Source organism: Symphalangus syndactylus, chromosome 8 (assembly GCF_028878055.3).
Source record: "Symphalangus syndactylus isolate Jambi chromosome 8, NHGRI_mSymSyn1-v2.1_pri, whole genome shotgun sequence".
NCBI lineage: Eukaryota > Metazoa > Chordata > Mammalia > Primates > Hylobatidae > Symphalangus > Symphalangus syndactylus.
This window is the reverse complement of record NC_072430.2, coordinates 91588848-91615368: the sequence shown is the minus strand read 5'-3', so window position 1 is coordinate 91615368 and position 26521 is coordinate 91588848. Positions and strand designations below refer to the sequence as shown.

At 32.7% G+C, this 26521-nt stretch overlaps 1 protein-coding gene across 2 annotated transcripts in view; it reads left to right on the top strand.

The window, feature by feature from the left end:
* Positions 1-6590: 6590 nt before the first annotated feature.
* The window catches only part of CALCRL (calcitonin receptor like receptor), a 109969-nt gene continuing 90038 nt past the window's right edge, over positions 6591-26521 (top strand). Inside the window, exons 1-2 of one of the 2 annotated variants that reach the window (XM_055289959.2) lie at positions 6604-6888; positions 24658-24725. The gene's annotated coding sequence lies outside the window, so the exon portion shown is untranslated. Of the gene's footprint in view, positions 6889-24657; positions 24726-26521 lie in introns of both variants that reach the window. The other variant, XM_055289960.2, reaches the window with a different exon arrangement.

Sequence of the window (26521 nt, the reverse complement as noted above, 5' to 3'; positions counted from 1 at the left end):
ATGTCTATTCATGTTCTTTGCCTATTTAATTGAGTACTAGTTTTTGCTGTTGAGTTGTTTCATTAGTCCCTTGTCAGATGGAAAGGTAGCAAATATTTTCTCCCATTCGACAGGTTATTTCTTTATTCTGTTGATTGTTTCCTTTGCTATACAGAAGTTTTTTTATTTAGTATGGTATTGTTTATTTTTGTTGTATTGCCTCTGCCTTCTTATACATAAAATCTTTAACTAGATCAATGTGTCTCCTATATTTTTTTCTAGTAGTTTTACAGTTTTGAGACTTATATTTTGGTCTCTAATCCATTTTGAGTTGACTTTTTTATATGATATGAGATAGGGGTCTAGTTTCATTCTTCTGCATATGGTAATCCAGTTTTCTGGATACTGGTACTATTTACTGAATTGGTTGTCCACTCCCAATGTAGGTGCTTGGTGCCTTCGCTGAAAACCAGATGGTAGTTTAATATGTAAATATATTTCTGGGTTCTCTATTTTTGTCCATTGAACTGGCTTTCATAGGGGAAGACTTTTTCCTGAAGACATATCTATGGTATTGGTTGGATAGGACACTTTAGCTTTGATTTTGAGAATGTAGTCTCTGTGTAATATCTTCAGCTACAAATAACATCAGTGGTATTTGTGATTTCCTCAGTGGCTTAGGCTGCAGTTGTTATTGCAGGCTGTGGTGAGATTTTGCTGGGAACAGGGACTCTGCTTGGGCCAGTCCTCAGGACCCAATGGATGCAGTGGTGGGCCAAGTGTTCCTGTTCTTGGGTCTCTGGCTAGCGTGCATGGACATCAATGTTAGCAGGTGCAAACAGGCTAATTTGGGGGCTTTCAGGCAACTTGCTCAGGTAGTGGCAGAGATAATATTGAGCAAGGCAGGTGGGTGGGCTTTTAGTCCCCGGGGAATCATGTGTGGCATGGGCAATGGCAGTAGCAGTAGTGAGACAACCCTTAGGCTTCAAAATAGTATGCACTGGTGTTAGCAGGAGCTACATCATACTAGGTGGGCCAGTTCCCATGCCCTCAGGTGGCAAATGCCAGTAGGTACTGGCTATGGCAATGTTAGCAGGGTGGGAGTCATTAAGCCAGAGCAGGATCATAGTGAATTAATGATTGATTTTGTTTCCAACAGATAGTGGTGGAACAAATGCTCTCCATGCTTTAACATAGTGAGAGCCTTGTTTATCAGACATGAGAGACATTTATCACTCTGTTGTTAGTTTTCAATGATTTGATTTGTATTCCTGATCAGATATGTAGGAGTTAGTCTTCTTTGGCCTAGCCATCTCTAGCTTTGAATCACGAATACAGATGGCGTGATAAATACATAGAAAGACAAAAGAAGGTATGCCATCTTAATGTGTAATTTTAAAATTACATTGTGATTTAACACTTATTACATCATTGTTTTCCTTTGCACTTAAAATTTGATGAAATACATATCCTCCATCGACTATATGGGCTTTAATTTGTATAGTCTACATTAAGTACCTGCACCTTGTAACTGTATTTATCAAGTACATCAGGATGTTTTCTTAGAAATCTTCCCTAGTTGTTGAGATTTTTTTCATTAGAGAAAAAGCAATAGAATTTCATTTTTATTCTGGTCAGAGAACAACTTTTTGTAATTTGAGAATGTCTAACACTAGATGGCAGGATGACACTATAGATTCCTCAAAACTGTAAAAAGAAAGATGTGACACTTTCTCAAAGGTGTTAAGAGTTCCTAGGCAAATCCATCATATATTTCAATATATGCATTACATACAGTTCCATAGTCATTAATATTTCAAGTCTCACTGTACGTTATTGACTGATATTAAATATGAATAAGCTTTTAAAGAAAATAAACAAAAATATAAGTTGTTAATATTTTTATAAGTTATATAAATACGATGACAGCTGAAGAAAATAGTTTGCTAATACTGGAAAGACATGAATACTATTTGGCATCTTTAATGATTAAATTATTTATGTAAAATATACAGATTGGTCCTTTAATCAAATACTACTTAAGTCAAAATGTCTAAATACAAATATAAATAAACCTTTTATTTTCACAATCAATATTGATATTCAGCAAATAAGAGGCATTTCAGAATAAAACTGCATTAAATGCATATCCAGAATTAAAAAGGGCATCTTTTTGGATGCCAACTAAAACCATCCTAGAAATAGTAAGAACTATTTTAAACTCTTCTGGGAAAGAAGATTTGAGTTTCCCAAATAAATTACTCACACACTCTTAGTATTTATGTGCTGCTTGTCATTGCTCTAGTGATAAGTATGGCTAGGTTCACCATATACTGTATAATACTTTTTTCTTCAAACCAGAGCATTTTTGAGCCTGAAATTATGAATTGGGACTGCCCCAGAAAACTGAGACATATGATCACCTTATTGAAGGTATTTCCCCTCAGAAAGTTCATTGTGTACTCCCATTTAAAGTAAGCATTTATAATTTTGTTGTATTTAAAAATCCATTTGAATTAGTCCATGACATAGCTCACTAGCCAGTACTAGTACTTTATTCTAGCAATAGCCACCCCTCCAACACTCATTAATATCTGTAAGAAAATACTAAGTTCCCAGGAAGATCTAAATCCATCAGGATATAAGAATTTTTAAAATAGGCAAATGTTTGGCCGATTATTTTTTATGTTACTTGGCTTTCTTGAGAAAATACATTATTAAATACTAAAAGAAACTCTACATATAGGCTATAAAATAGTTTTATTTATTGTATATCTGACTGGATATATACACTGTTCATTTCAAACATAGTTTTCTGCCCCTTCCAAATTCTTATTCATAGTACCTATTTTTAAAAGAATATTGTAATCTTCTTTAAAATGATAGCTATGTGCACAATTAAAGTGAAAAACGGCCTTTTGGTTTTAGTAATAGATAATAGCATATTCACCCTCATGTCCCAGACATTGTACTCAGATTCTTTTACTAAATGCAATTTATTTTTGTTTTGAAAACAACTTGAAAAATGCTAACAGCAATTGCTAGGTAAAATAATAAAAGGTCGGGTGAACTTATTTCCTTGCTAGAAGTAGTTTTTTAATGTAAAGCTTTTAAACATATAAGCTTCTGATGCAGGGTATATGTGTTTTTCCTCAAATTATTGGTGCATTTATCATAAGCAAGTTATATATAACATTGCTGACTGCATAAATTATCACCAAGTATAAGTAATTGCTTTCAGACAATTAAGAACACAAAAGAATTATTAACATAAAATAATAACTTTTAAAACTTCATAATAATTATTTTAAAAGTCTTTCTTTTGACTTATTCTTGCACTCTCACTAGGGAAAGTCTGTCCTTAATATATTTCCTGTAAAAGTGTTCTGTTTTATTTTGTTTGTTCTTGTGGCAAGAACTATGCTCCAAGGCAGTATCCATACAAATTCAAAATAAGTGGTCAGTTTGGTCAGTAGAAAATTAAATTCGTCAAACCACATTTTGGTCTGGTTTAGCTAACATATTCAATATAAACAGTAGCCCAATAACTTGGAGTTAGCCTACTCCTAATTTTGAGTCAACTTGCATTTCACGTAGTAACTAGTATCCCCTATTGGAAGAAAAGGTCGCTAGTGAGCCTTATTCATGAGTGCAAATAAAAGTACAAATCCTGCATGTAGGATGCTAAAATGAAAATGTGTGACTGTCCATCATTATATGTATATATTTCTACACTTATACACCATTCCTCACTTCTACAGAAAACCTTATTGCAGTGCTCTGCATCATTACATCTAGACTCTATGTTAGCGGCATCAGTTGCTAATTTCACAGAATTTGGCCCTTGACTTCTCATGTGGTAGTCAATCTGTTCATTCAAGGACTAGATAGCACGGAACATTCTATTTTTACTCGTCTCACTAAAACACAGTTAGCACATTACATAGCTCGAAATACAAATTTTGTCACTACTAATTAAATTATTGCAAGTGGCTTTAATGTCTTCTGAAGAAAGATTATAATATATAAATCCATATAATGCCACGTTGGCTCAAAATCACTTCACTGATTATTGAAATGTTTTCATTTAGCTCTGCTACAGTTTTCCAAACATTTGCCTTCATGTTTCAGTAGGTAGTAGAGAAGTTTTTATGATCTATCTTATCACTTGCTCCTACATAACTTAGAATACCCTGAATGCCTTCCTGGAAGTCCTTATACCATTTATTTTTTTTGAAGTTTGTAAAATGGCAGCTCTTGAGGATTACTAGGATGCAATTTTCCTGTTATGCCTAAATAAGAATTAAAGATGATATTAATAAAATTTATCAAGGAGTCTTCATGGACTACAACCATGGGCCCATGTGTCCATCAACTTAAATATAAATAATACAACTTCTATTAGACACCCCATAAAGTATAGCACTTGATAGAGAGTAGAAGAGAAAGAGCATTTGATTAAGGGTCTTATGACATGAGCTCAAAACATGAATTTTTTTCCTTCAGTAGACCTTATTAGTATTGGGCAAATGAAATCAATGAATCTCACCAGGTGCAGGGGCTCACGTCTGTAATCCCAGCACTTTGGGAGGCCAAGGTGGGTGGGTCACCTTAGGTCAGGAGTTTGAGACCAGTCTGGCCAACATGGTGAAACCCTGCCTCTACAAAAAAATACAAAAAGTTAGCTGGTTGTGGTGGCGGGCGCCTGTAATCCCAGCTACTTGGGAAGTTGAGGCAGGAGAATTGCTTGAACCCAGGAGGTGGAGGTTGCAGTGAGCTGAGATTGCGTCATTGCACTCCAGCCTGCGCAGCAAGAGCAAAAACTCCATCAAGAAAGGAAGAAAGAAGGATGGAAAGAAGGAAGGAAGGAAGGAAGGAAGGAAGGAAGGAAGGAAGGAAGGAAGGAAGGAAGGAAGGAAATGAATCTTTGGAAAGACAAAAATATTAATACTTTTATAAACATATTGGGAAAAGTTTTAGTTTTCCATGATTTAATTAAATTCAAAAACTATGTATTAATCTCTTTATAGGATTCATATATTACACTTAGCATAGAAGATGAGAAGACATGACCCATTATTACTTTCATATTAAATGTAGTATTTGTTTTGTTCTGAATTTCAAGATGGGAACATCAAGCCTAAAAAGCTTTGTCAAGATCACACCAGACAGTATCAGAACCGGTTCACCAGTGTAACTCAGTTTCTTACAAGTCTTTTCTATTAACCATAATAATAGAGATAAAGGTATATCTATTTTTTATATGTCTGTTTTTTTTTTTTATCAATATTGATCTTTCTGGTCTTAAAATCAAAGATTGTATAAACATTTTCTTCCACTAATTCAGACGACAAAAATGTCAACACGAGCACCCTACTTTAAAAACATGATATTCCTGAATTTATTTTGCCTTTACCTCCTTTGTTTGCCTACAGGGTGTATTGGCACCTCATTTTATCCTGGAATTGCACTAACAATTTACTAAGAATTGAATTATCCTCACCATATCTTATCTATTTCAAAATGTTATGAAATTTGTTGATTCAAAGCCTTAGAGATAAAATCTATCTCTTCTAGTTTATAAATGAGAAAATTTATGCCCTGATAAATTAAGTGACTTTTAGTGCTTTTAGGTTACAGGGATTATAATTATTGCTTCATATCATACATTTACCAAATTATAAAAATGATAAAAGCACTTCAAATTTACATTTTCCCCTGATCATATCCAATGATGTATTAAACATATTCAGGAAAAATTATGCTTTGAGATGAAATTTTGTCTAAGAAATAAAGTATGCTTTGTACTTATATTATTTTATAATATTATGTTTATAACATATCTATATTTTCTTTAAGATTATTGATTTATAAATATATGGTATAAATTATTTTTATATAGTAAATAACATAATTATACCAAATATTTTTAAATGTGTACAATAATTTTAAAATTATGAATTATTCAAAAGGCTATTTTGTCAAATATATATACTTATATATTATAAAAGAAACACTCTATACACACACACACACAAGTTGAATTTATAACACATACACTCATGTTCTTATGAAGAAGGTAAAGGAAAAAATAAAAGATTTAAAAACTGCAGGATAAAGTTTCTTGATCTAATTAACTGATTAGCAACTGTACTTAGGAACTGATGGAGGAACAGCACCCAATTAGCAGAGCTCCAAATTAAGAAGGGCCAAATCATAAAACCAATTATGATGAATACAGTTGATTTTTTTTCTGTGTTGTGCTATGAACACAGATTTGTTAGATATTTTTTCCTGTATACTTTGTAAGCTATAATTCAACACACAGACACACACACACACACACACACACGCCTAACTCCTTTGATTCTTTGAGCAGAATACTATATTCAGATTTCCTTCAAATCACAAGTAGCTTGTTTGGCAAGTTCTAACAGAACTCAGTCAAGGTGAAAGCCAGCCAGCTTTTTACTGGTAACAATGTATTCACACAGCCTATGATCTCTCTCTGTTCAGGCTGCTTCTTGCTCTTGTCTCACAATAAGAAAGGAGTGCTGCTTTCCTGGGGTATGCTATTTGAGAAAGAAGTAACCTAACACTAACTGCAGGCGGGGTCAGAGTGATGTAACAGGAAGCTCTGATGTTTCCCTTCTGCTGCTGATCACTTACAATCTGACAACACTTACAATCTACTCAGAACAACCTCTCTCTCTCCAGCAGAGAGTGTCACCTCCTGCTTTAGGACCATCAAGCTCCGCTAACTGAATCTCATTCTGATAGCAGGATCACATTGCAAAGCTTTCACTCTTTCCCACCTTGCTTGTGGGTAAATCTCTTCTGCGGAATCTCAGAAAGTAAAGTTCCATCCTAAGAATATTTCACAAAGAATTTCCTTAAGAGCTGGACTGGGTAAGTGCACATTCAAAATAAATATATTTATTCTAAGTAGTATTCTCATATAGTTTGGCATTGTTTCTATTATAGAATTTAGTAGATAGCATTGAAATAATGTTGAAACATATTCTCACTTATTTCACATGCTAGAGAAAATACAGCCTACTACCCTAACATGAATACAAAATCTAATACTACTAGATAATATTGTTTACCATGGTATTCTAGAAAATAAATTTAGCAAGTATTAAAAACCTAAATGGATTAAAAGACATATTTCTGAACAAATACCTTAATCAGAGAACAATGTCTCTTAAAATTAGCTCTACTATTAGCTAAGCTTGAATCTTGACAACTGGAAAACATTTTTCCCCCCGGAAGGGTCTTTAAACTTTCCACGTTATCAGCTCTAAGAAAGAGGTGAAAGAATAACTACTTAATGGGTCTCGGAGTCTCACTTACTCTGTGGTTGATCATAATACAGAGTTTTGAAAAGTAATCACTTTGCATTTATTACATTTGCCTTTCACCTTTATTTACACATATATCTGTAACTACTGAACTAATTTTTGTTGTTCATTGTTGCCAGATGTGTTTAAATTTCTCTTCTGCTACCCCTGAACTGTTTGCTCTTTATTTGGATCATGGTGTCGGCTACAAAGAAAAAAAACCTAGAGTTTAGGAAATGTAGATTTTTAAAACAATTCTTAATTTTGAAATCTTTAAGAGAATACTTGAACTTGACTGGTTCCCCTCTGCAAGCTTTTGGAGGGGGGTGTGATACCACGATATCTCTGGATAAAGAAACGTGACAGCTTTCCCAAAGAAGTATATTAGATGATTAAACAAAGAAATTAAAGTATTTATTAAAAAAGAATTTCCAGGATGGAACTTACTGAAATGTTGAGATAAAACATCTGTTAATGCTCATTCCGATAGTACAGACTGTCCTGAACAATTTAAGAAACTAGTGTTTGCTTAATAAATTGTTTGTGTAGATATATCACAAATTTGTTGCTGGAGAAAGTTTGATGTCAAATTTTAAATGATGTTGATAGATATGATTTTTAAGTTTTATATTTTCTTACCTAAATGAAATTATACTTTCCAAGATGTCCTGCATTGGAAGCATCCTGTACTTAATCACTTATATCTGGCACATTAATAATAGACTACAAACATCCTGAGTAACTCCTCAGTAATTTACAACTCAATTTTTCCACAAATTCCTCAATATAATGAAAATTTAAATTAATTCTTAGATTTGTGATTCTTTAAGTGTATCATGGCTGATTTCTCTCTCTTTTCAATCTTCAGTTGTACTCAGTTCCCTGACACGTGTAGAAATGGGAAAAGTGTTTTTAGAATGTGACTTTAGCCATTATATAAATGGGGGAGAAAGTGGAAACAACACTTTTACTAACCCAATGCCATGGGTTAGTAACAAAAATTAAAACAACATTATTTTTAATTCAGATTATTTTCTTAGGAGGTATTATATTATGATCATATTTTATAATGAGAAACTCTCCAAACTTCCTTAATTTTTGTTGAATTGCTAGTCCAAAACGCATAATTTTCTTGTATAATTCGATTAAATTTTTATGAGTTTACTAACAGTGTGGTTTATAATCTTTGTTTTCCAAAAATACTTTTGAAAAACACTAGGCGATGAACATTGAAGGTCATTAGCCAAAGGAAATATTTGAGGACATAACTGGAAGTTTGAAATAAAAATTCACATTATTGTATTCAAAATGTGCTTTCTTTAATGATAAGAAAATATCAGAATATCAATGCATGCTTTTAGCCATAAAGAAATGAATTTACTTTGCTAGAAGATGTTTCCTTGTAGCATCATAAAATCAATGCATTGAGCCTACAGTCAATTCTAAATATGTAAAATGAAACATAGAATTGAAATATTATGTGAATAATGTGAACTGAAATATGTTTTACCTGAAATATTCTATTTCTTGAAGAGATAATGTTTTTGGTTATTGTTACAAGATTTTTTTTCTATCTTACATACCAAAACATTATACTAAAAGTTAAAATATGTAGATTTTTATAATATATGAAACTGTTCATTTGCTTTGAAAAACTGGAATAACAAAAACATTTTTTAAAATAATACTGGGTCTGTAATTTTAAAAATTATTTTAAATGAGTGGGCAAGATGTGTATGCTTTTCTCACTGGTGACTCCAAACATGTAATGAATTTTAAGTGAAGTCAATACTTAGCATATTTGTAAGAACATTTATGTTCACCTGCACATATTATACTATTTTTTCATGCATAACAAAAATAAAATTTAATAAAAAATTGAAAATAATATAAAGGTAAAATGATTACCTTATTTGCTTTACAGATTAATGTGGACAAATTATTTGATAAACACATAAACACTAACTGAATTTCAGTTAATAGCATCATTATATATTTCTAACTAGATCATATTTGGAAACATTGTAAAAACATTTTGCTACCAATTTTATCTACATGGCAAAAGTTTGATAGTAACTTAATTTTAAAAGATTGTTCTAGATCTTTATATAAAAAATATAATAATCTTTAAAGGATCAAAAACGTATTCACTAAAAAAAATCTATTTCATACTCTACATATGACCTTGAATACAGCTTTAACAAATAATTCTGGTTTTGGAGATATAATGATTACAGTATCGACTTTTCAGAATACAAATATGTTCAAGAAAGAGTATTTAAAATCTTTTGCTTTATTGCGTATCTTATGCTTGGCATTCAGAGAAGCTATTAAACCATAAACACAAGCTCTATCATTGCAAGGGTGTTAATGAAAGACACTCTTATGAGAGACAAGTGTGTAACGTATCTTAGTTTTGACTTAATCAGAATATTGGAGAATACGCTTAAGATAGACAAATGGTACACAGTTATTTAAAACATTTATCTGTATCTGGTTTTCAAATCCATGGGTAAACGATAAACATTCATAATTTCTCAGGTATGTTCTATTTTTCTGACAAAGTACATGTACCATACTGGATTACAACTTATTTCAAGACATCTTCTCATTTAATATACAAAAATATTATGATGCAAATAGGTGGAAAATAAAAACTTACCAGAAATACCAGATAAACTCTACATTCTAACCAGATGGATCTATCCTTTTCCCATTTATTCGCATGGACCATGTGAATTAGATTAGGTCAATTAATCTCTGCATTTTTCCTTATTTGAATATCCTTAAAATCAAATTAATTTAATTATAATAAGCTACATTTATTCACATGGACCATGTGAATTAGATTAGGTCAATTAATCTCTGCATTTTTCCTTATTGGAATAATCTTAAAATCAAATTAATTTAATTATAATAAGCTATATTACAAAAAAGAGAAGAAATGTATTCAATTTTTAAGGACATAATAAGGTCTTACTTCTTGTTACAAAAATATAAAATAGTATCACTGCCTGTGAACTGAGTTAGGGTCTATGCTTCCTAGGTTACTAGAATTATTATCAGGTAATAAGTTGCAAATATTTTCCTAAAACACATTTCTTCCATTTTTTACTTCAATTAGTTTGTTTACTTAAGAGACAGTATTATTCAAAACTAACACACCAAAATATTATTGTTTGCAAAAATGGCCCAAATAGTATATTTACTTTTGAAATGTTAAACAAGTTTTATTTTTTAATTTTTTCATGGCTTAATTAAATGTGTTATACACCTTTTCCATTACTAAAAATTAAAAAGGCAAAAATCCCAACCCAGTTCAATCTAGCATAAGCCAAAATGAATACATAAATAACCCCTACGGTATTGGTGCTATAGTTTTATATTTTATTAACACTGCGGAATGGAGCCCAATTTTCAGACAAATCTTATTTCCCTTAACATAGAACATATCTTTTTAAATTAAAAAGTGTTAATATGACATAAACTTTTGCATAAAACTGTAGCTATTTCTCTATTCAGGCTTAGACTAACCTAAGCTCATTTATGTTTCTCATAAAATTATAGTGAATTTCGAGCATATCATTTGGTATGTTAAATTGCAATGATTTAGTCACATAGCAAATGGATGGTTTATAAGTGCCCATCTCCTAACAGTGTAGTCACATGGAGGATCAATAGCATATTCGTGAGCACACAGGTTTGGTTTTATTAAAGAAAATGAAGATAAATTTTTCTTGTATCCAACTACCAAATTCATAAATTTTACAAATGAGTGTTAATTTGAACCCGCATTCACTAATTAAACTGAGACCAATGATTATGCAGATATTTTGCATATGCACCTCAATTTTGCCTTTCTTCCAAGGATAATTTGAAGGAAAAATAGAAACTTTGGTAAGTATCAGAGAGCAATAAATAACATTATAATAGAAAAAGAGGGTTAAAACCATGGGAAAAGAATGTCATCAATACAAAACTGTGATTTTATTTTGTACTTAGTAATGGAAACAATATTAGAATAACATGTTTAATGTTTTATTAGTCAATGTGTATATGTCTTTAAAATTTTGCTTTTAATGATGCATTTGTTTTTGTCTTTTCTACAAATATACCAATATACTTTATAAATTAAGAAAAAATATGCATTTATTTTAGAAATTTAGGTATATGGTATTTATAGAAGTGCGCTGTGATGCACTTTGGATTTAGATCATCCACATATGAACCCAAAATTTACCACTTATTAGTTCCCCTTTCTCATCCATAAAGTGGAAGTGATAATCATACTGCTTTATAAGGTTTTGTAAGTAATCCGTGAATTAACACGTGGAAATTTTTTAGCGCTTGGCATTTAGTACATATTCAATAAATTTTCATGTTCACCTTAAGTCTGTTGTGAATGAGACTGAGGACATAATTTGTTTCTATGCAAAATTTTATTCCAAATAATCAACACCCATACGGATAGACAGAATACAATCTCTCTGTAAGACAAGAAGAGTGAACAAGTGTGATTTATAATTACAGTTGTTAGAGTGACCATCCTTTTGCCATCATACAATACATGCCTGAACCTAATAAAATTGATATTGATAATTACTATCTCATAGAACTTGAGCACTTAAAATACCTGCATATTAACAATTTAAAAATATATATTAAACAAAAATTATTGTGTTTCTTTACACATGAAACTCAGTGAAACCCAAAGTTGCATAATCCTCGTTGACAAAACTCTCGTTTTATCCTACATATATTATGAATCTAAATCCTAAATTTGTCATTATACTATTGTGTATTATCTATTATTAGACCTCTCATTACTGAAGTTGTGCAAAGTTGAATAGTGATATGATTCACCAAATCCAAACTGAATCTCTTCTAACACAAGATAATAAAAGTAAATTTATTTACACAAATTTGTTTGCTACTTGTGTGACTATACTACAGTAGAGATAAATGTAGACATCTGTCAGAAAATTTTAGTTTTGATTATTATAGCAGCTCCACAATCTCAAAATGAGAACATTAAGAAGGATCCAATAAATTCAATTTTTAGAATTCCAAGTTGTTTTTCATTATTTTTTTTTTAAGTTCTTATTCTAGGAACTTATTACTGCCACCTACTGGAAGACACTTATATTTTCTTATTTATTATATTTCAAAAATACAAAGAAAGAGTGCCTGTGCAATAGGATGGCAAAAAAAATTTAGGTTTTGGCTTAACATAATTCATTTTAAGAATTTATCATTGAATATTTTATAAATTAAGACCCACATTGAGAATGTAATGAAACCAAAAACTTTTTTTCCATAAATTAAAAAAAATACATTCAAAGGAATTCTCATTTTGCTTACAGTTGCATGAGTTTCATAGGATCGCTTTTTTCCTAGCTATGTTAAGAGTTCTTCAACTCTCAGCTTAAAAACCCATGTTTCAGGTAATTCACGTGACAGTTACTCTTATAAAATAAGGTAAAATATATTTATACGTATGTGTGTGTGTGTGTGTGTAATGTTTTTAAGCCACCTCAGATACTTTTATGGATCAGGGAGTAAGGGACAGAATTCAAAAGACAGACATGGACATCAGAAACAAATGGCCAAGAGTTTTCCCAGCAGACAGAGGGCATGACTTGCAGGGCTTTAGGAAAAACTATACAGTAAGTACGATCTGCAGTTGGTAATTTTCCATCTCTCTTTTGGTATCCCTCTCCTTCCACTAAGTTTTCTCACGTAGCCTGTCTAACGTTCACTTTTTTCCAAACCATATGCCCAATAGCTGCGTTCTGGCCTCAGGTGGTCAAGAGTAGCGTATTTTCCTGTATGCTAAAATTGCTCTTTCTCTAAACAAATTAAAATCTGGTAATATTGCAGTATATTTCATTTGGGGGAAGGAAGCAGACTGATTTTTCATCCCAGAGTTTATTTCTGTCAAAGAATATTTATATTTTAACTCATATGACTATACATTTATTTCCCTTAGGGAATACTAGGATTAAACAATATGGTCCATAGAAGTACCTCATAAGAAGTACTTATGAGGTGCCTGGCCCTATGCTAGGTGTCAAAGGCCAACAAGACAGGTCTCCTGCTCTGGACAACAACACCACCGCTTCCATGTTATGTAAAGACAATTCCAATCAAAGTGTAAAGTCTTAATCCATACTGCTGGCTGCCACTCTATTTTTCATCTTGTCACAAGATCAAGACTCAATATCTTAACTAGAGTGTTTTCCAAAATGACAAAACCTGGTAAATCAGATCTTTTAATGTCTGATAAATCAGAGAAATCAAATACATATAATAAATATGTATATATTTATTATCGTAGCAAACCTTCAATTATTGATGAAACATCAAAAAACCTGAAATAAACAACAACCAGATTCACTGTGTTCTCAATTTTATGTTTTCCTTGGTTAAGATATTCTGAAATATCTCCCTTTCAATTGCTTCTAATATAATTTTTACCTTTCCTACTTTGACAAAAAATATTTTTGTGTGTCTAATTCCATTGCAAATATCATGGTTAAAGAAAGTGATATTCCTAAGAATAAAGCTTTGATGAATATTTGTCTTCATTAATTTGAATAGGAAGGCCTTCAAATGAGATATGAGCAAATATTAAGGTCTGGAACAACCAGGCAGGAGTGAAATTCATATAATGATTTTCCTAAATATTGTTTAATTTTTTAATTAATTGAATTTCTCACAATAGCTAACTTCCTTAATTATGCACTTTCCAAAAGGATTTCCTGTTCTATGTTCCATGTTATCAGTGTGAAAGTCGTTTTGATCATAAAATTAATATATGTTTATATTTAATGAACCAAATTCCAGTCTACTTCCTTCAAAGTAAATACACACCAAAATTAACAAAGACTTTATATTTGAGTTTAGATATAACACAAGCATTCTTCAAAAACATCCATTAAATGTGTAATTTTTCATACTAATCCTGAAAACTAAGTTCGTTCAGCAAGTTCTCAGCTTTCCTGACTCCAGTACCATAAAAGACTGCATATGTTCAAAACCTTAAATATGACTTGTGGCTTCCTAAGCTAGAGGCCTGAATAAGTTAAATAAATTTAGTTAATGGATTCCTAACTTAGAAAAGGGAGACTCCATCTCAATGTTTCATTAAATCTAACTATGGTGTAGGTCTTGAAATGGCATGTGCTTTTTTAAAAGAAATAAAAGATGTTAGATGTTTACACTCTGACAACATTCTACCCCTAATTACTCAAATAGTTTAGACTTCAAGGCTTGTCCTACATTCTGGTCTACATTTTTCCTTACAGAAATAGTTGTGTGATGTTATCATCATGGAAGGGAAACAGTCTTTAAAACAGACTTGCTTTTTTTTTTGTCTGGACATTTTAGTTCAACCTAATACGCATATGGACATCAGTTATTACAGTATATCCATTCCAGTTTAAAAACTATTTGCACTGAAATTAAATTTTTGGTAAGGAACAAAGATCATTGTGCATCATATAATTTTATTGATATAAGATTATAATAGTAATATAATAATCATAATAGTATGAGGGAGTATTTATTTGAATAATTTCTAAGTTTATTATTTGTCTTTTTCTCTACATTACATAAGCATCACATTAGCATCTGAGTATGAAAAGAATGCTAATCTTCCTTACTTATGGACCTATAGATCTTGTATTCCAGCTTTAAATGTCTCTTCTTCCATTTATCAAGTCCTTCACCTCTAGACAAGTTTACTTACTGCCAGTACTTCTGATTTCATTTGGCACAAATTTAAAGAAAGATATGCACATTTTCTAAAGGAGAATTAAGAATTACCTGTGGGTTTCTTTCAACTAGCATAAAATGTTCTTATTCCAGATATCTATATACCTAAGTCCCTCACCACCCTGCAATCTTGCTCCAATGTGAACTCTTCTAAAGAGCTTACATTGATAATTATTTAAAATCAACCTACGTCTATACCACCATAGACCTCTTTTCTTTTCATCTATTTTAGTTTGTCCTTTTTTCCTGTAATACTAATCATCTTGCACCAATCTACTATAATTTACATATTTACTGGGATTTTTGTTTGTCTTTTTGTTTTGTTTAGTATTTATTTAGTTAGTTATTTGAAACACAGTCTTGCTCTGTTGCCCAGGCTGGAGTGCAGGGGCATGATCTTGGCTGACTGCAACCTCTGCCTCCCCGGTTTGAGCAATTCTCCTACCTCAGCATGACCACACCAAGCTAATTTTTGTATTTTTAGTAGAGATGGGGTTTTGCCATGTTGGCCAGGCTGGTCTCAAACTCCTGGCCTCAAGTGATCCGCCCACTTTGGCCTCCCAAAATGCTGGGATTACAGGTGTGAGCCACCGCACCCAAACTTGCTGTTATTTTTTGTTTTCCATCCACCCACTAACACGTAAGCTCCAGTGCAAGGATTTCTGCCTGATTTTCATTTCACTAATATATATGAAGCACCTAGATAAGTGCCTGTATATTAGGTGCCCCAAAACTGTTTACTAAATATTTAAATGAATAAATGAATGAATGTTTCTTTATACTAGAGTCTAAATCACAGAAAACTGGATTTTGGCTTCATGTGAGTTTATGTATTATTCAAGAGATGCCAGAGTAAAAATACTGAAGGTGTTAGAATCACTGTATATTTCCAAAAAGAAAATATTCAAAAATTAATTTTCATTTTTTTATTCTTACTTCAACCTAATATGTATTTCTTCACTGACTTTGAAAGGAAAAAAGTTAGTAAAGATGCTGCCTGTAATATACTTAGTGTTCAGATTTTACTAAATTCCAAGGAATGACCTTTCAAATTAGGGTAAATGAGAAGATTGCTCAGTATTTTAACATAAAATGTTGAAGCCTTTCCCCAAATGGCCACACAATGGCTAAAACTGGCAGAATTCTTGTTGAAACTGGCTGACTTGCCAACTCTTGCCTCCCAACAAAAGCCTTATTCCGTTACTTATTGCCTTTCTGGACAATAGCACTAAAGAGCCTATACAAGGAGGAAAAAAAAAACAAACTTAGCAATGAAATTGAAGGAAAGAAAATTAATCTTTCCTAAAAACATCTATAGCAGAATACAAATTCTGTTTAATTGCCAAAAAGTTTTACGTCTGTTTGGTAAACAGTAAGTTACATGTTTGTTAGTCTGTAATTTATTAAGCTTTTCAGTGTTGATGTATAAATACAGATAACTCTAAAAACAATGCCAACTATCAGTGACCTTACCTCATTGTATTGTTAACGGAAGTTTTCTAAACTTACAGCCAAAGGACTATTTTATAAATTGAAATACATATTTGTGATTAAATAAATCATAATTTGTTTGAAAGCCTCATTATGGATCTTTACACATGTTATATTCTGAATGGACCCAACTCATATTATAATAATACATCTTTTATTTTCCCATTTAGATTCCCCATTTGTTTGAGATTCAGTGTTAACTTCATTGTTTTTTTTAAAACAGAATTCTAATTATTCATTTACCTAGAAATATCACTATTAAGGTTTTCTTTCTTCTGAGTTCAAATATGTATGTCATTCAGTAAAACAATAACTTTACTTTGAGAAAAATACTAATTGTCAACATACATCCATAGTATTCAGATAAAATATGTATATAAAATGTGTCAAAGTTGTAATTTTACTGTTTTTCTACATATTCTCTTATCACACTACTGACTGGATTTTAAACCATAAGCAACACACTGGTTTGGATTAAATAACTCTCTGTCTTAGATGAAGTATTAGTCAAAACATTTTTTAAAATTGTCAAATGGCTTCTTCTTACCACTATCCTTTCCTGTTTCTTAACTCTTATCCCTAAACTTTCTGACTTTATTTGATAGTCATTATCAAACAGCATATTTTTGATAAAGTTATTATTACAAAACATAAAGATAAGCATGTCCTTTAAAAAACTATATTTTGTTTTTAAAATTAGTCAATTTGTTCTGGTACGTTTATATATGGCAAGATAACTCAGTATTCTACAACACATTTTCTTTATTCTAAGGAGCTTAAAATAGAAAAAAAAAATTAGGGCTGTCTTTACAAAGACAAGAGAGTGGAAATTTCTAATCTGAATAGGCTTGATGAAATAATGTAAAAGGCACTTAAGATAAAACTTTACATAAAAGCCTTGAAAGAAATTTGAATTTGTATACTTTGCCCTTAAAATTTGAGTGCAAAGATGACTAATTTTTCACAGTAAAGAGGCACTTCACACTTTCTCAAGCTAGTACCAGTCCCTGCAATAAGAAATGGTTACTCCCAATAATCTTGTTTAGAACAAGGCTGTGCCAAAATACTTGTTCACTCTCATCTAGATTCAGTGGGGACACCAAATATCCTTGAGAGCCTTTTCTAACAAAATACTACTTGTAGATTGAATTAAGGTTATTTTGAAGTCTGAATAATTGTTTGATCCTAAATTAAATGTAAAAACATTTTCTATAAATTTTAAATAGTTTTGCTAATTATTACAATTTACTGTTTGTTGCAGAGTGGATTTTAGGGTATGTATAAAATTCAAGCCTTTTTTAAGTAGTTTTTTTTTTTTTTTTTTTAGCTCTCTGTATGTTGGATTGCCTTGACTGTGTTAAGTATGTCTATTCCAGAGATTGACAGTAACACCAGCGACATAACTGGCTAATCTACAGCATGAAATAGAACCTTAAATCAATTTTATAATTCATGATGTTGTTTACAAACAAATGTTATTAAGACTTCTCTGAGGCCGGGCGCCGTGGCTCACGCTTGTAATCCCAGCACTTTGGGAGGCCGAGGCGGGCGGATCACAAGGTCAGGAGATCGAGACCACGGTGAAACCCCGTCTCTACTAAAAAAATACAAAAAAATTAGCCGGGCATGGTGGCGGGCGCCTGTAGTCCCAGCTACTCGGAGAGGCTGAGGCAGGAGAATGGCGGGAACCCGGGGGGCGGAGTCTCCAGTGAGCCGAGATCGCGTCACTGCACTCCAGCCTGGGTGACAGAGCGAGATTCCGTCTCAAAAAAAAAAAAAAAAAAGACTTCTCTGATAAGTCCTGTTTTAATTAATTCCTATTGCTAACTAGTTCTTCACTTCAGATGTTTCTAAAGTAGATGTGCTCTCCATGTTTATATGTATGCATCTCAGCTTTTTTTTTTTTTTTTGAGACGGAGTCTCGCTCTTTCACCCAGGCCGGAGTGCAGTGGCGCCATCTCGGCTCACTGCAAGCTCCGCTTCCCGGGTTCACGCCATTCTCCTGCCTCAGCCTCCCGAGTAGCTGGAACTACAGCCGCCCGCCATCACGCCCGGCTAATTTTTTGTGTTTTTAGTAGAGACTGGGTTTCACTGTATCAGCCAGCATGGTCTTGATCTCCTGATCTCGTGATCAGCCCGCCTCCGCCTCCCAAAGTGCTGGGATTGCAGGCGTGAGCGACAATGCCTGGCCTATATATATCTGAGTTTTAAATAATATGTTTTTAAAATCGAATTTAACATTTTAAAATGTTGCACATCCTAAACTTTGCTCTTTTTGCGTAAATCCAGAGCAATGCATTTTGTTTCAGGTCTGGTGACAGTGGCTTTTACAAATGGCAATGTGAAGGCTTGGGAGATTGACCCAAAAATTAATGAAATTCGAAATGAAAGGAACAAGATTAAAGAGTGAAAAGCCAACCAGAACAGAGTATATCCAAACAAAATTCTCATCTAAAGAATAGAAAGATATGACTTTAAGAACAAAATTAACTTAGTAATTATTGCTCACCAAGTTAAAAGTTCAGAGGGAGGCTTGAAATTTGAAAGTAAGAGAAACCTTAAAAGAAAAGGGGAGCAAATAAAGACAAGAAAAGAAAGAGAAGATAAAAGGAGAGGCTGTAAAAGAAGATAAATTAGTCCAATAAGACATTTGATTTGCTAGATTTATATAATTTGTTAGATTATAAAAATCCAGTGCTGAATCACATAAATTGAGATGCTTTGGCATACATGGTCATGGACAATAGTCATGTCAGTGGGTACCATTTTTAGTTGACATGCAAATATCTTCCAGATGCTTGGTCTAAAATTTTGGATGGTAAAGCTCTATCTGCCTTTCGATTGGGGCATGGTAAGTGTTAAGTCTGAGGGTTATTACTTCTGATGAGAGCTGAAAAGTATTTATTTAAAAAATTGTGAAAAGTAAATACCACCTCCTGCGTGGTAATAACTGACTTGTGTTTCAAGACTGAACCCAATTGGTCGAGATAATTACTCTGCTTTTAAGTGGAGGGGTCATAAAATCTGTCTCAGTCTCTCAGGTCCTCTACAGGTTGGGCTACATTGATCATACCACATTTAAAGCAGCAGTGCTGTTTGGCAAAGTGAAAATCTCTGCTTCTTCTGAACCTACCAAATTAGTCCGGGATGGCTCAATGGACAGATGGAGATGATGCTTAAATGATGCATGTGTGCCCTGACATCGTGTTCTCTTTTCTGTATTTTGGATGTTGTGTGAATAGGGCATAATAATGCAATAGAGTCAAACTAACAATAACAAAATAAGTCAGTAAATAGGACGCATGTTTAAATCAAGTGATTGTCTTTACAAATAACTAAATAATAACTGTAAATATATATTGAACTACCCATAAATAACAAGAAGTATGTAATACTTCCCATTTTAATTCTGGGCTGAGAATGATTAGTTCTGTGAGTTGGTGGCACATTTTTCCTGTCTGAATCATTCTAACTTAAAAATCTTAGGAACTTGGTAATAATCCAGATTACAAGTTTGTAGACTCTTTTCACCTTCATCAGATTCAGGGGTAAATACACACACACACACACACACACACACACGTACAAACACACACACCTTGATTCAAGGGTTAGTCATTATTGCTGTTCCAAAATTCCTTTGTATATATAATAATTAACTTGAAATCAAATATAATTTATACATTTAAATCACATAATAAAGTTTCAAATAGGATCAGTACTGTATAAGGCAGCTCCATCCGCCATCCAGATCCCTTGACCTTTCCCTAATAAATTGCATTTCATATATTTTGATCCATAGATTCATAACAAATGCATCATTCCATAGGAGGGAATTATACTCTGCATACTTTTCTACAAAAACCTTTATAATTAAGAAAATTTCTTGTATGTAGAATATTACGTATACCATACTGATATAGTTTAGATGTTTGTCCCCTCCAAATCTCATATGAAGGTTGAATGTTGAAATGTGATTCCCAGTGTTGGAGGTGGGACCTGGTGGAAGGAGATTGAATCATGGGGATGGCTCCCTCATGAATGACCTAGCACCATCCCCTTGGTGATAAATGAGTTCTCGCTTAGTTAGTTCACACAAAGTCTGGTTGTTTAAAAGAGTATAGGACCTTTTTGCTCCCTCTCTTGCTCCCTCTGCTGCCACAAGATATGAGGATATGTCGGCTCCCCTTTTGTCATGATTGTAGACTTCCTGAGGCTCTGCCAGAAACAGATGCTGGAGCCATGCTTATACAGCCTGCAGAACCGTGAGCCAGTTAAATCTATTTTCTTTATAAATTATCCAGCCTCAGGTATTTCTTTATAGCAAAACAAGGACATTAACACATACACATATACTGTTTAAATAAAGAAACTCCTGTATGCCTAGACCTAAGACTGTCCATCATTTCTTCCCTGATTGACTCACAGGGACATCCTCAGAAGTAAACTTTTACCCTAAGCTTGTACTAATCATTTCCTTGTTTTACTTTATGACTTTACCACATATGGTTTCTGGGCAAACTATTACTTTATTTTTCTGTTTTTATTTTTACTTTAATGAAAGTGGAGTTATCTTGAATACATTCTTTGAAGACTTGCTTCTTCCATTCAGCATTATGTTCTTGAGATAAATCATTGTTAATGGGTATAGCTGTGGTTCTTTCCTTTCACTATTACAGTGTTCCACTGTATGAATGTAACACAATGTATCTATCCTTTTTCATGCTGAGGAACATCTGGATTGCTTCCACAGTTTTGCTGTTACAAACAATGAGGCTATGAACATTCTGTTAACATATCTCCTGGTACACATATGTCCATGTTTTTTTAAGGGTATATTTTTCAGTGGGATTTCAGGATCCTAGCAATTCAAAATGCTAATGCCAATTTATACTCCCACCAACAGTGTATGAGGTTTCCATTGCATCATATCTTTTCTAATGCTGTGTATTATTGTCGAACTTTTTAATTGTTGCTAGTCTGCTGAGTGTAACATAGCATCTCATTGTGGTTTTAATCTGCATTTTCCTTATTATGAGTCACAATGAATTTGTAAGCTAAATGAATTAAAATTTTCCTCTGAAACATTTGTTTCTAATTGAATGGCAGTGACTTAATGTTGCAGGGTTATAATTAAGTCACTTTTTGCTTATAACTATTTAAGAGAAGGATTAAGTATCTCTCTTTGGTTAGGTGGTCCAGGGAAAGCAAAAATATGTTTTATTGCTTTTAAACTTGGATATGTATGAATAACATTTCTCATCATGAACAAGAACACAGATAGAAAATGTCTTGAATCTTAGCTCTAACTTTCTATTTCTCTTTATTCAAAAACTCTAATATCTTTCAAAATCTCCTTTGAAAAATAAAGAGAGGAGGAAAATGAATAATTCTATTCAGGAGTGTGTATATATTCTTTTTTAAAAATTGGTTGCACATTTACAATAATTTATGAAGCTTACGTATCTCCTGAGAGTGATTGTGTCTCTCTACCTATTGTAAAAAGTTATTTCTTAAGCATCAAAACATCATAGAAAGCATTGAAGTTTGTGTTTTTCACATAATTCCTCATTTTTTAATTCACTTAATTGCCTTTATAGCCATCAGCTGAATTTAACCAGTATATTTCTTCAAAGTTCTGATTTTCTCTTCATAAATATACTTCGGTTTATATATTTTTTCTCAGCTAAGTTGTTATATTTCACCATGGCAACATTATATCAAGAAAGCATAGGTATTATTCCTATTTGCTGTATTTCTTTTCTGTGTTTTCCAGATTTAGTTGATTAGGATTTTATTGTCCAACCATTTCAGCCCGTTTTGCTACTTGAACAAAATTAGCTCTTTCTTTGGAGTTTTCTCTAGGTATTTTTATCTTTCACATTGGGGCTTAATAATGTTTTCTTTTTGTCCTTTCTTCTTGAATATTAATCCACTTTAGTACATAATTTGATACCACAGATAACTGATATTTTTCAGAAGAAAGAGGTAGTAAGTACATGTTCACACATATATTGTAATTTTATTAATATATGCAACATGTTTATTAACCAAAATTAACTCATCAATACATTTTTTCTGATAGCCAGAGGTAACCATTTACATGTCCCAAACACCAAAAAGCTGGAAAGATTCTTTCATAGCATTTTCGGCTGGGATGAAAAAAGAACCATGCAGAAAAAAAAAAATAATGCTTCTGAGTATTTCTACTTCCAGTGGTATTTTCTAGCAAGTTGGGAAAATACTCAAACTTCAACTTTGAACCTGCTGAAGTCCATATGTATGCCAATAAAGGCTGAGACTAATAGGAACTTTTATTTTTTCTGAAATAGCTTTTAGAAATCCAGATTCTAAATATAGTCAGGTGTCACTTAAGGATTGGGATATGTCCTGAGAAACGTGTCATTAGGCGAGTTTGTCATTGTGTGAACATTACAGAGGGTACTTACAGAAACCTACATGGGATAGCCTACTACACACCTAGGCTGTGTGGTGAAGCTTATTGCTCCTAGACTGCAAATCTATATTACTGTACTAAATATTGTAGGCAATTGTAACACACTGGTCTTTGTGTATTTAAACACACCAAAACATGGAAAGTACAGTAAAAATACAGTATGAAAATCTTATGATACCACAGTCATATATGTGGACCATCTTTGACTGAAACATCCTAATGCAGTGTGTTAACTGTACATGCAGACTTTTTGCCAATGTACAAATACACATCTAATTAATATGACCACATGACCACATAATTATAAAATATGTTAGTCAATTTTTAGTGATATGTAATATGTTATTAAAACACATGAAGGTGTAAACATTTACAAGGTAATTTTTCAAAATAACTGGAAGTGATTTTTGATTTACAAAAGATTCAATTGCAGAGATTACTTTTAATAATAAGCTTTCTGAATATTTTTGAGGGTTTACATAAACATCTCTGTTGACTTTAAAGAAATTATTGGCAATAGATCTGACTATTGTTAGATATAGTAGAAAATTGGCGCTCCATAAGCACAAGATCATTAAAAGCCTTTCAAATGTCAATACGACTTAATTAAGATAAATAATTCACAAAATGCAATTCTGACATTTTTCAAGTTCTTAAAATTCAAACAGCGTCTAAATGCAAAGCAAGGTAAACTAGCTATGTCTTGCTCTCAACATTAGTTTGAGCCTGAAAGGATGTATGTAAACTACATTTAAGTAACTTCAATATTTGTTTGACAGGGAATGAATTTAGCTTGTTAGTAACATCCTATGTTTATGGAGATTTAAAACTCATTACTGACAAGATTTGGCCTCTGGTTCCCTCTTTGACCAAGTTCTTGAATGCTCTTTGCCCTCATTCACTCCACTATGACGATATTGGCTCTCTTTCTGTACTTTGAACTAGCCAAGTCATTCCTGCCTTAGAACCATTGACTCAGCCATCCTTTCTTCTAAAAATGAACATTCTCCTGAACATTCCTTGGTGTGCTGTCTTACTTCAGGTCCACTTTTCATATACCACCTCTTCAGAGACGCTTTTTGTGACTATTCTATCTAGTATACCACCATCATATATTTCTCATTTCTCCCTATTCTCCCTTAGCTTGCTTTATTATCCTTCACACCACTTATCAACACTGGCCATTTTTATATTTATTTGTTTCTTTTTTTTTTCTCCTTACAATATAAGCTCCATGAGAACAGGGACTACCATATCCCCAGCCCGTAGACCAGAGCCATGCACACATAGATTACATGTCTTCCTAGGGCCAAGACCTTAAACAACAGGCACTCTCTGCCTCCATGTTTGTGCCTGTTGGAGTTCCCATTCTTAGGATATATGATGCCAAGAACAAAGTTATTGATTACTTTCAGGTTAGCATGATGACAACCTCAATATACCTGGTATGTCTCCTCCCAACTTTCCATTGAAAAGTATCATTTGAAATATATATGTTTATGGTTTTAACAAAGAAACACACTAGTATTTAACTTGAGGTTAAATTCTGAGAAATCCCACCATCCACTCATAATATTACCAAATTCACAGGAATGTTCTCTTGTCATCTAGGGTCCTACGATGATACACCAACCACTTGTGCTACCACCTGTCAAAACTTTGGATGGCCCTACTTTCAGGTATTGCATATATTACAAAAGAACATTCATGACCTAATAAAAGTAACATGTTGCATTTCCAGTAAAGCTGAGGATAAGACCATGTTAACAATGGTAAGAAATATCTCACGGAAAGGTATATAGTTAACGTTAGAATAAAAGAGAACCTTGAAAGGCGATCTAACAAAATATTAATAAAGATGGAATTATGGACATCTGTCAAACTTATAAAGTTATTTCCTTGGCACCTTGACAGTGGACTTAGTCTCCATACTGCCGTTCTCTTGGCCAGACTACCGGGAGTGTTAAATTAATTTGAATGTGTCCTATTAGATTTATTAATATTAGTTATTTTGTAAAATTAGCCACAAATATCATATATTATATGTAAACATACTATATAAAACATATAACCATAATTATTTGGATATATACAAAAAATTATGTTTAACATTATAAAATAGGGATAATTTGCTCATTTGAACTAAATTCCTTTCCTCTATAGAGTTCTTTATTTGCTATTCACATTGTCACTGTTATATTCCTATGAATGGATGTAAAACTTTTTCATAATTGGAACATAAGATGATACTTTATTCATAAGCAAAGGAAAAACTTTAAATGACTCTAAATATTATTTTTAGAGCTCCCTGGCCACTCTGAGAGTCTCATTTTCAATCCTGGGCATTAACTACAGGGTTTTGGGGCATTGGTGCTTCCAGAAAGACTACTGTTCCAGATGTGTTTGTCTTGTTATTTATGTTTGGCATTATAGTACCATGGCAAATAAAATATTAATTATGCAATTAATATTACACCTCATAGCTGCCTTTCCTACTAAATTAAATGTCCTGCATTAACTTGTTTTTAGACTGCAAACATTTGACAATTCAATAATGTATCATGGTAATAAATGGTAATAACCTAAATTAAAACTAAAGGCTATTCAATTATTTTCTCCTAAATTTAAAGCTGGGTGACATCATTCCTCCTTCTGTACTTAAGCTGTAATTTTTAAATTCCCAGTTCATACTGCTGGACCCAAAAATAGATCCTCTATAATTGTTCTTTCTCCCACAGTATGTCTTTGGGAACTCATCATTGTTGTTCTGTCCTTTCATGTGTCAGTTTCCTTTGCACATTTCATTTCACATGACTCACTGTTCCTTAGGGCAAGGTTTGAATGCTCAAAATGCCTACTTATATCTGACAGCTGGATTTTTCTTCCTGATGGTTTTTATGTGAAGTAATATCAGATCAACTTTCAAAAGGCCCAAAGTTTGCTTAATAAAGACATGTAGGAAAGAGAGCACAATGGGAGAAAATTCACTTACTAGGGAAGAACTGGGTTTGGCCTCCCACTATCTGTGTGTATCAGTCATGTCTTCATGTGAACACTGAGAGGAATACACTATATTTTTTTCAAGTGTGTTTTTCAACTTATAAATTATAACATATGTTTAAGATTTTGAAGAAGATAAATTGGAAGTAGCTGATAATGAAAGGTCCAACTTTGAAGGTGTATTCTCTTCATTAGCCTGGTCTCACAGAACTTGTAGAGCATTGGAAAGATTTTCTGTGAGAAGTTAATGGCTGCCTTTTGAGTTGTTTTTGTTCTAATAGTGCAGTTTAAGGTGTAAATTCACTTCAATTCCAGCAAGAAAGAGGTAGAAAAAATTATCTTTATGGAGATTAAAAATGTATATGAGAACTATGATTGCAGTTTGCCATCATATTAGTTTGAATTATATGTTTCCATTTTAACATAATAAAAGGAGTACAGAACAGAGACTTAGGAGAGGGGGATCCCAGTCTTA